Raw genomic sequence first — 12,500 nt, forward strand, 5'->3', positions numbered from 1 at the left:
ATAATTTCCCTTCGGCAACTGCCAGCTCTCTCTCTCTCTCTCTCTCTCTCTCTCTCTCTCTCTCCACCGTTCGTGCCAATATATTTATTTTAAAAAGATACATACCCAGCCATTTCACGCGCTTAGTTGGACGTACATGCGCGCAAGCACGCTCTCTTGTTAATTAATGATCGGACGAAGAGACGTACGCTTTTATGGTATTGTGATCTATGTGTAAATGCATTCGAAAACGGATCAAAGACTCAATCTATCAAGTCAAAATATAAGATTTGATGAATCTATCAAAGATTTTAAGGTCATACTTCAGCCTCATAATGCTATGAAGATCTGTGCGAGAATAGATATGTCCCACATTTCAATTCGAATCCCAAAGCAAAAGCCTTAGGCCTAATAACTTGATGCAAATCATTCCAAAACACAAGAATCGGACAGAGTCCAACGCTGCTATTATTTTATTTTGAGCTCCTCTTATGACAACAGAGAGAGAGAGAGAGAGAGAGAGAGAGAGAGAGAGAGAGACTTATACCATCCTGTTTTGGAAGGATATTCTTGTAATTTCTGTCAGGTAGAAGTCTTTAAAATTAACGCAGAGAGAGAGAGAGAGAGAGAGAGAGAGAGAGAGAGAGAGAGAGAGACTTATACCATCCTGTTTTGGAAGGATATTCTTGTAATTTCTGTCAGGTAGAAGTCTTTAAAATTAACGCAGAGAGAGAGAGAGAGAGAGAGAGAGAGAGAGAGAGAGAGAGAGACTTATACCATCCTGTTTTGGAAGGATATTCTTGTAATTTCTGTCAGGTAGAAGTCTTTAAAATTAACGCAGAGAGAGAGAGAGAGAGAGAGAGAGAGAGAGAGAGAGAGAGAGAGAGAGTCTCCTGCTCACAGCAAAATCCCACACACTTGTTACATCGTAACTTAGTGTATTTAAAATCTCCCACCACAAAGTATAACACAGACTCAAACGAAATGAATGGGACAAAGAGCGAAGGATGTCTGTAAAATAGGTTTTTAAAAATTGTATTTTACATACAATTGTTATCCTTCACACCTCTATGACAAAATTGTTAATAAATTTCTAAATTATATTTTCCAGCCTAAATATAAATGTCCTGAGGTTCCCAAAAAACTAGTGCATGTATCATTGCCATATGTAAAGAATTCTCTTTTCAGAAACGAGCTCACCACAGCCCTCAGCAATCTGTATCCATATGTAAATTTCAAGTTTATATTAAAAAACCCTTTAAATATAGGCAAACTTTTCAGGTTCAAAGACACCCTCTCGGAGTTGATGCGGTCCTTCGTTGTTTACAAGTATACTTGTCCAAAATGTAATTTTGGAAACTATATCGGGTCTACCCGACGATTACTGAAGGTCCGCATCGATTCCCACAGGGGTGTCAGTCATCGCAAAGGTTCCATATCAAAATCCCAAGAATTTTCCTCAATAAGAAATCACTCAAACTCATGTAAAACTCATATACAATACAACCATTTCGAAATTATTTCTCAAACATCCGATTGCCTTTCGCTCCTTCTCTTGGAATCTCTTTACATCAAGAATTCTCCTTCCTTAAATAACCAAACCACCTCCACACCATTACATTTTGCCTAACTGCCATTAACTTCCATTCCTTGTTGATCTATTTTGTTTTGTTCGTAGTTAAAACCTTTTCTTTAAGAATTTTCTCAAATATTATTATACTGTAGTTTTCAGCCACATCTCTTGACAGTAAGTTCAACAATTCATTTATATTATGTAAATTTTTGTTTTTTGGCATTCCATTTTGATCACAAGTGTTTTTATTATGATAATTGTAAAAGACCTCAGTTAGCCACATGTTTTTATATACCGTCTAGGTTTCTGTATTTTTATTCTTTTAACCGTTTTTTAATATTTTGTTTTTTGATACCAAAGGAATTTTAAGCAAAAAATTTTTCATTAATTTCTGATGTAAATAAAGTTTCGTGTTTTATGTAGCCCTGATAATGGGAATGGATTCCCGAAACGTTGGTGTAGAATAAATATGAAAGATGATCCGAAGTCTTCTTGCTGTCCTCTTCATCCTTAAACTTAAGCTTGCCAGAAGCGAAAATCTTACTAGTTATATATATATATATATATGTGTGTGTGTGTGTGTGTGTGTGTGTGTATGTGTGTGTGTTTGTATAAATCTAGTCATGCTGAGCGGCATTGCCAGGCATATAACTACTCTGTCTCTTGCCATCCCTCGAGTAGGGGTGAAAGAGAGTAGTCATACCCTGGTGGCGGGGGTACTCTGAAACCACAGCTGGCATATTGTAGTTAGGAAAGAGGAAGAGGGTCGGAAGGGTTGAATCTGTGCGAGTGTGTATGCATATCTTTAAATTTAGCAGTCATTTCAGACAGGTCGCATACACTAGTAATAGATAATGTTTCTAGGGCTACCATTAGCCAAAAGCTGATATTTTCAAAATCGTCTCCAACTTAGCCTTTCTAAGAAGCCATTAGTCTATCTGTTTCTCAGTGTAAGTAAAGTGATGCTATAAACGCAAGTTATTCTAGTGAATCGGTGTACAGTATATATTTTCCAGTGTTCAAGTATATAATACAGCTCCATTGATGGATAATTACAGCCTAAAAATTTTAATTTCCGGAGTTTGGTACTACTTTTTCATAGAGAGAAAATTTATTTGTTATTGGTTGTTGGGAAAAATTAAGTTATTTATGAATACAAAGTTTCTCTCTCTCTCTCTCTCTCTCTCTCTCTCTTGATATAATTATATATATATATATATGTGTGTGTGTGTGTGTGTGTGTCTATATGTATGTATATATATATATATATATATATATATATTTAAATGCATGAGAAAAAGAAATGTCTCAATATTAACGTTTCATATATATAGATATCAATACACATATGCATTGATAAAAACAACAGATGAAAACTAGTTATACTGGATGAAACTTACAACCTGCTCAGTGAACCATTTTGTATTCAATGTGAATTCGCCACATCTGTGGTAAAAAAGAAACCCCCTTATTGGGAGGGAGGGAGATACTGCATAATACAGGAATGCCATTGTATAAACATGCTAGTTTTTAATACAATTATAATACAACGGTTGAGAGAGAGAGAGAGAGAGAGAGAGAGAGAGAGAGAGAGAGAGAGACAGACAGAGAGAGAGAGAGATCTGGCTATTATTATTATTATTATTATTATTATTATTATTATTATTATTATTATTATTATTATTAGCTAACCTTCAACACTAGCTGGAAAAGCAAGATGCTCTAAGCCCTATAAGGGCTCGAATAAGGAAAACTAGCTCAGTGAGGAATCAAAATAAGATAAATAAACTACAAGAGAATTAATGAACAGTAATATAGGCTATTTTAAGATCAGTAACTACATTAAAATAGTTTTTTCATAAATAAACGGCAAATAGATACTTTTATTAGCCCGATGAACCTAAAAAGGTTTCATATAAGGTTTGAACTTTTGGTATCTCGAAATATTTTATCACAAAGTAATCTTCCATGAAATCATCTGTAGGTGGGATCATAAGGATATATTTTGCAGCTATATTTAGTCTTCCTTGCATTACGTGGGAGGTAAATTTAGAAAACTATGATGGAAATTATTGTTGTGGTGAGTGTAATTTAATCTCTTATGATTTCCCAATACAAATTTGAGATTTTTTTTTTGCATATGATAATAAGAATTACGTTAACTGTATTATAATTATGAATGTTAGTATTAAGGTCGCACGTAAATGGCATAAGCAAGGGTCAGTGACAATGCCCTAGAGACTGACCAAGCCCGTTCTCCACCCCAAGCAAGGACCAGGAAGGGCCAGGCAATGGCTGTTGATAATTGAACAGGTAGATCTATAGGTTCCATCAAGCCCCCCCCCCCACACCCCCCACCCCACCACCACCATCCCTAGCTCACAAGGATGTCAAGGTTGCAGCCACTACAAGAAACTATCGAGCATGTGCGAGTCTCGAACCCCAGTCCAGCATATCACTAGGCAGGGAGGTTTTCCAATATGTAAATTTTTACTAAATAACTTTGCACTCCCCAAGAGAGATTAGATCACCAAACTTTCAGCTGGGGTTCACAAGGCACTAGAGTTGGAAGCGCCAGACCTACATGTTTGAGGACTATGAAGCGCGAAGTAGGGAGAACGAATGGAGAGGTGTTGATTTTAAAAGCTAAAGATAGAGATGACTGGGGATTTCTAACTGAGGTCCTTTGTCACAATAGGCAAAGGAGGTCATGATGATGATGAAATATAATTGAAGAAAGAACTAGCACCTAAAATAGTTACCATTGGTCTGTGAAGTCTTGGGTTATTTTTTTTCTCGCTCATCGTAAATTACCAACTAGAGAAATCGTTGTGATATCTCTATTGGTTTCCTAATATTATTCCTTAATATTTTTCCTGTTTAAAGGTTTAAAGGCCACCCATGAATGGAAGAGGCAAGGGACAGTGACATTACCCTTGAAAGCAGGACATTACCCTAGAGACTTACCATATATACATATTATCAGCGCTCAAGGACCCTCTCCATCCAAGCCAAGACCAAGGAGGGCCAGGCAATGGCAGTTGATGAGTCAGCAGATAGACCTATAGGCTCCCCTTAAACCTTCCATCATTAGCTCATAAGGATGATGAAGCTGCAGACAACTATAAGAAGCTATATAGTTTGAGCGGGACTCGAACCCTAGTCCGGCGATCACCAGTCAGGGATGTTAGCAAATAGGCCTCGACAACTACGGTAAAATTCCTTTATAGCAGTTAATTGACTGTTTTTTTGTTACTGACTCGATCTCATTTACTTTTATTTAAATCAAATAAAATTATTTATTAAACTGCAAAGATGAAAGTACATTTACTCGAGTCTCTTAATGACTGTCTCATTTAACATGGGAAAAGTTAGTTCTGGATAAATCATTGTTTTATCACTTTGGAATTAAAACTAATACAGGAACTATTTGATGGATTTTTTAAAAATAAAAATAAGAAAAGATACTTTACTGTACCGTATATGTTCAAAAAGAACGCAGTCAATGATTGAATTTTTTTATGTTATATTTGTTTGATTTAAGGTTTAGGTGTTCAAACATAAAATGGGTTTAATGTTATTAATACAGTTTGGGGAATTACTGTAGATGTGAAACTAGTAAATTGATATTCTAATGTGGACATATCTCTTAAAAGGTTTAAAGTCGCTCATGAATGGCAGAGACAAGGGACAGTGACAATGCCCTACAGACTGACCATTTATACATATGATTTGGGCCCAGGGCCCTCTCTCCTTCCAAGCTTGGACCAGGGAGGGCCAGACAATGGCTGCTGATGATTCAGTGAATAGACCTATTGGCTCTCCAAAACCCCTATCCTTAGCTCACAAGGATGGTGATGTTGCAGACACTACAAGAAACTGTAGAGGTTGAGCTGGACTCGAACCCCAGTCAGGCAGATCACCTGTCAGGGACGTTTCTTATAGGCCACTACAATGAGCTAATTAAAGAAAATATGGCAGTGGGGCCTAGAGGGCTTATACCGGAACGTACGTAGTGTGAAAAGTGTATCTTTCCTGGTACACTTGTGTGCATTACTGTTGGGTTTTCATTTCTTTCATTTTGCTGTTCAACCTCTCTTACCTTTTCCTCCAAAGGGAAACCGTTAGTTTTCCTTATTTACATATCAGAGATGGATGGCCTCTTGACCCCAATACTGGGCCGCGCTACTAGGAAAATCTATTTCCCCACAAAAAAAAAGAAAAAAAAAATTAAAGTTGTTGGTTAATATATTGTATTATTTCTATTAAGAAAGGGTAAGTTAAAGAAGGTAGGCAAGCTTCCTATCTGATTAAAGAAAAAATAGAAAAATAAAACTAATTGTGGAAAGTCTTGGGTAAAGAATTGCTGAGCAAAACTGGTATATTTTGTGTTTTGTAACAGAAATCCAAATATTTGACACGACAGATGTTTATTACGGTTTTGAAAGAAATATTTGACATATTATCGTACTTTTTTGACAAAAGAGGTCTCATTTTAAAAAAAAACTAATCTAGAAAAGACAAAGAAATATAATCGGATATCAGTTTTGTGTTCTAAGTTCTACTGTCATTTTAATCATAGGTTTTTCTTCTATTTTAGAATTTTTTTTTCTTTTTACGATCAATTTAATGTTTTCCTGTTTTCGTTTGTTTATCTCCTATATCCCTAAGTTCAATTTGTTTTCTTTGTACCCAATAATGCGTGTTTTTTTTTTTTTATTCTTTTTGTTCACTTCCGATTTCTTCGTTTATTATTGTATTCATAAATTTCTTTCCATTTCTAAGTTTTTTCAGAAATGCTTGATTTTTATTTTTATTTAGAGTTTAAACTTAATGTATGCGTATATATATATATATATATATACACTCACACACACACACATATATATATATATATACACTCACACACAAATATATATATATATACAGTATATATATATATATATATACACACACTCACATACATATACATACATATCATTCACACACATATACACACACACACATATATATATATATATATATATGTATATATATATACACATATATATACGTATAATATATATATATATACACAAACACACACACACACACATATATATTATATATATACAACATTATATATATATATATACACTCACACACACATATATATACATACACACATACTTATATATATATATATATATGCATATGTATTTGTATGTGTGTGCGTGCGTGCGCGCATGAACGCACCTGTGGTTCATACTCCCTTGGCATAATTCCTCTTATGAAATTGTTATTACCTTGAGAATTCGTCCTTTATCTATCGTTAGGGAGACCCAAATCCAAATCCGAATTTAAATGAATAATGGGATGTGAAGGTCCTCTTTCCCCCGAGGCAATATCATTATCATCATTATCATGAATCATTATACCGAAGACATTATCGCCCAGGATTCATTATCACGATTGGGAAGACCTGGGAAGAGACCAAGTTGACTTTTCTCTTCCCTGGGAGGAATAATAATAAGCGTTTTATCTTCTTCCATTTCCTCAAGTTTTAATTGGCTTTCTTCTTCTCCTCTTTCTCTTGCCTATCCTTAGAGAGAGAGAGAGAGAGAGAGAGAGAGAGAGAGAGAGAAAAAAAAGAGAGAGAGAGAGAGAGAGAGAGAGAGAGAGAGAGAAAAAAAAAAGAGAGAGAGAGAGAGAGAGAGAGAGAGAGAGAGAGAGAGATTAACTATACATTTATCATATCTCGAAAATATTGTCTGTGAACAATATATTTTCTAAACTTGGTGTTCTAAGTACACACACCAACACATAAATATATATATATATATATATATATATATGTATATATATATATATATAAATATATATAATATATATATATATATTCAAATAAGCCATATATATTTTTGATACATTAATGTCTGGATTTTCTTAACGACCTCGGGATCAGAACCCCAGGGGAAATTACACAATGACAAGAGCTTGTGACCGGCCGGGAATCGAACCCTGGTCGGCAAGCTTGTATAGACAGTGACTAAACCACTTGGCCACTAAGAAAGATAAAAGTCAATGACAATTCTTCTGTACTTATACCTGTTGAATTCAGGTGTTTTGTACTTAGAATCGAAATCAACCCATCTTTACCATCGTAGCTAATTGGTAGTTTGTTACTTGGCATTCGATTAATGATAAATTTTGCACATACATGTATATGTTTATAAAGATAACAAAATATGAGTATAGTTACTTCTAAATTGCTATTTTCAATGTGTATGTATAAGAGTGCAATGCTAGAGGTCTGATAAAGGACAGTGGATGTAGGCACGATCTTCTATGGATAAGAAAGTGAGTTGTAAATGGGATAAGGAATAATGCGAGTTTCCAGATAATATTGTTCTGATTTGAAAATGTGAAGAGAGAAATTGCAGACGTCTCTTGGAGAATTTGAAAATGATGAGACATTTGAGAATAAATGTAACCCAATGGACTTTAAATAAACCCATCTCCACCATGATAGCTGAATTCTGAGTTTCCAGCACGCGCTTTGTAATAAATTTATATATCTCTGGATAGCTCAGCTGGAAGAGTCCTCGCAGGCATGGTTTCGGCTGAGTGGCAAGAGTTCGAATCTCTGCCCAGCCAGAAGCTATTATCATAAATGAATTCCAGTATATATATATATATATATATATATATATATATATATATATATATATATATATATGTGTGTGTGTGTGTGTGTGTGTGTGTGTGTGTGTGTATGCATGTTTATGTATACTGTATATAAAGCGCATACATAGTATACCAGCTTTACCATCGCATGCTCTAACATAGACGAACCCCAACATATAATTCTGTATTATTCAAGCCCTTCTCTGTTCACCCATATTTATATTTCCAGACAAGGGATCTGCGTGCCTAAAGCATCTTACTCTGCTGAGGGAGATAAGAAGGGGTTACGAACATAAGGTGATTTATCTTATACCGACACCATATTTTCTCTTTCGTGCTTTTATGAAATAACCTTCTTGAAAAGGAAGTGATAATATTATACTCTCAATATTTCGAACAGCGGAAGGTCATATGTCAGGGGAAGAGATTGTATAGGAGAGAATTCAGAAGTTGGTCAGTAGAAGAAAGATCTGATTTCCACAGGTGCTAGTGATGTGAAACTTGTAATATTGGAAATCTTATGTCATATGTTTTGGTAATGATTCTAAACTGTTGAGAGCAAATTCGATTTTCAGAGGCAAGAAATTACTCTAAGGATGAATGCGAAATAATAAAATCTCTAAAGGAATCTATTTCTGAATTTCTTGTAAAGGAAATAATTCAGAAAATCCTTTTTATTAATTAATAGCTTTCATTCTTTTAAATAATGGTACTCTTATATCTTAGCTCAATTTGGAATATACAAATCAAGGATGGGATAATCTGAGGCACTGGGAAAACAGAAGCTGTTAGAGAACTCTTTAGAGTTAAGAATGAATATGACCTCTGAAAACCCTGTAATATCATGTGACGTTTCTTTTAATTGTAGGTTATTTACCTGCCATTTATATTTACAAATAACAACAACAACAAGAACAACAAATGCAACCGTGTCTAGTCCACTGTTGGACAAATCCCTCAAACATATCATTATTCACGGTTGGGGTTTGGCCAGTGTGGATTGGTGATGGTGGGAGACTTTTTTCTGGTTGCTCATAGCAAACCAGCCCAGCATGGGTAGCCCTGGTGACCAGTACAGCTTTACTGATTATAACGATACACAAACCCTTTCTACACGTTAAGGTATCCCCATTCAGAATGGAATATTTATACACAGCTCTATGGAAATCACACAAAGCTTTAATTTTGACTATTGGGTTAATTGACGTTATTATTCGATAATTAACATTAGTACTTGAGATAAGGTTTTAGATATTTATTCCAAAGGCCGTGGTTTAGGACCAGAGACGCCCAATTCCCCCTCAGTTCACAATTTATGACTTTCAAAATGCCATTATAATATCACATTGTTACAGTTGCAACTCGATTTCTAACCGTTCCTGTTACTTGTGAACTGGTTCCCTGTTGCTATTTCGAAACTGACTGTTTCTGGTTCCTAGCTGTTCATCCCAAGAACACCTGTGTAAACACAGTAGAGGTTAGGGTGAATGTTTTTCGTCTCCACACATTTATTCATAAGTTTCCCACTGGTAACTTAAATCTCGGTACTGTATTTTTTTCAGTATTTGGTGATAGTTTAACTTGGTGTTCAATACCAGTAGGTTTTTTTATTTAGACCCAATAAATAGGACGATATGCATTGCATATAGTTTGAGTTTCCTCATATGTTTTCTGTTGCCCCCTTTACATAAAGATATGGATAATTCTTTTGCCATTGCTGGTTCTATTAACGGTAGTGCTCTCCCCTATTTTGTCTTTTTCACTTCAATAATTGTCGATATGCTTTTTCACTTTGTCCATTTCGTCTCTTTTCAGTCTTATTTTGGCCATTTTTGTAATTCTGTCTTATGCTTTTGTATCTTTCATTTATTATTTTGTTTGCTCTTTTCCGCCCTTCACAAAACATTAGTCTGTCACTTAACCAATCATTGATTAGTTTTTTTTCATTTTCATTATTACTTTTGTAATACTCTCTGTAAACTTTTTTTTTTCTTGATTCATCTTCCTTATTCTGTCTTTTTCTTTGTCTTATGAATTCAAACTGACAATTTGGTCTTTTTTCTTGGTCACTTCACTAATTCTGTTCATTTCTTTGTCTTTATATTTGTGCCATCAGGGAAAAAATGGTTTTAAGAAAGGGTTGGGAATGTCCACCAGGACCCTGGAGACCTTAGGCACTGGTATAAAGTAGGGAGTATGGCAGACCTTCATTATGCCCTAGAGTAGAAGATGGCTCTTGCCTCCCGCAGTATCTTCGTTATACACAGAAATTTTATATATACATTAAAAATTAAAAGGTCGCTCATGAATGGCAGAGACAAGGGCCAGTGACGCTACCCTAAAGACTGACCATGTATACATATGATCGGCGCCCAGGGCCCGTCTCCATCCAAGTTATGACCATGAAGGAACAGACAATTGATGATGATGACTCATCAGTTAGATATTTAGGCTTCCTTAAAACCCCACATCCTTTGCTCATAAAGTTGATGAGGTTGTAGACACTACAAGAAACTATGGAAATAGGGCGGTTTCAAATCCCAGTCCAGCAGTACGCCATGCAGGGACGTTTTTGATAGTGTACCACAACACAGAAAATATATATAGATACACATTGCGTCTCTGGATAGTAATGGATATCCTCACTACACGAAACTATCAAGCTTGAGCGTGTTTCGAATCCAAGTCCAGTAGAACTCGAGACAGGGACGTTTCCAGTAGGGTACCACAACACAAAAAAATGTATATAGATACACATTGCATCTCTGGATAGTATGGATAGTATTGGTCTTTCTCTTCCGTACAGGAATCGGCCCTACGACACCAGGACAAAGGTCTATCCTCAGAGGGATGGGTGATGGCTGCTAACGTGTCTGGAAATGGGATGAACCAATGGGTCAAGTGCTCCGCCACCAATGATGTTGGAGGGTCGGCCCATCCCTGCGTCTTCTCCATCTCCTTAGTTGGTGAGTTCAAATCTAATAAATCTAATAGATATTTGGTTTAATGCTTAGTTTATGCAAAGGCTCCTTGGGTGTTCATATTTGTTTATTTTTTTATTCTATTTTCTCTTTTACATGATATAGATTTTTTTATCCACAATTATCTTCACTGAATAAAATTTGGCCAACTATTTTATAACTGTCTTATACAGATGAATGCTGTTGCTATGCTAATTCACTTCTCTCGTTTATACATGCTTGGCAAAGAAACAGAAGAGGTATAAATTGCAATTTATAGGTCATCATGTGTGTTTTCATATAATGTTTAATTTCCATGGTTTTTTGTTTTTGTTTTTTGTGTGTGTGAAAAATATATTACCGAGATAAAAAAAAAATCTATTTTAGAGTTTTCCTTCAATTTCCTGTATATTTTTAAGCTCCCTTTATTTTCAAGGTCTTTCCATATGCTGAATTAGGAAATTATATTTATCTTTGTCATTTATTTTATCTGTCATATGTTCATGTTCAGCTCTGAAATACTTTTCCTTATGTAATAAATGTTATATTTCTTAATATCTTTGCACTCCAGCTTCCAACATATACCCTGTTTTCATAGACTTCCCTATTACTTCCATAATTGATGAAAGATCTGTAATTTTATTTGCTTTTCATATTTTCCATTAAGACCCACTTTCTATCCTTGTATATTTTCTCTTTACTGTGTCTCTTAGATTTCATATATTTGTTCCTTATAAATTGTATGGTATTTTAGTGCCCTTTAAACATGTTTTCCTTATGAAACTTTATTACTATTTTACTTTATAAATGCCAATGCTAGGTTTGCTGGTTTTGAGGCAATTTGAATCATTTCCATTTCCTTGCGTTTGGAAAATACTTTTCTTACAATCCAGTTCAATGCCAAAATAGAATATATTTTGTAATACTCTATTGCCTTCTATACGACCAGAATATCTTTCCCTATGTTCCTCTTTTCTTAGTATATTTCTAATAATTAATTTATCCCCAGTTTCCTTTTAGAGCTAAATATTATATTTCGCATATTCTATAGTTCCGTCTTTACCAAAAGCACAATGGCTCTGTTAATGCTAATTCTTTTTTAAAATTCTCCCTTTCTCTTCTACCCTTTTCAATGCCCTTCATGGGACCTGCTTACACAGTGATGTTCATCCTGTGCTTCTTGTCTGATTCCACTGGCAAATTCCATTTCTCACAGACCCTCCCCTAAATCAATATTTATTTTTTCGCGCTGATTTATGCGAGATAACATTTATGATTTTCGGGGAATTCTATATTTTCTTCATAACTTCCATCAATGTCTC

The sequence above is a fragment of the Palaemon carinicauda genome, chromosome 25 (assembly GCF_036898095.1).
Source record: "Palaemon carinicauda isolate YSFRI2023 chromosome 25, ASM3689809v2, whole genome shotgun sequence".
Classification (NCBI taxonomy): Eukaryota; Metazoa; Arthropoda; class Malacostraca; order Decapoda; family Palaemonidae; genus Palaemon; species Palaemon carinicauda.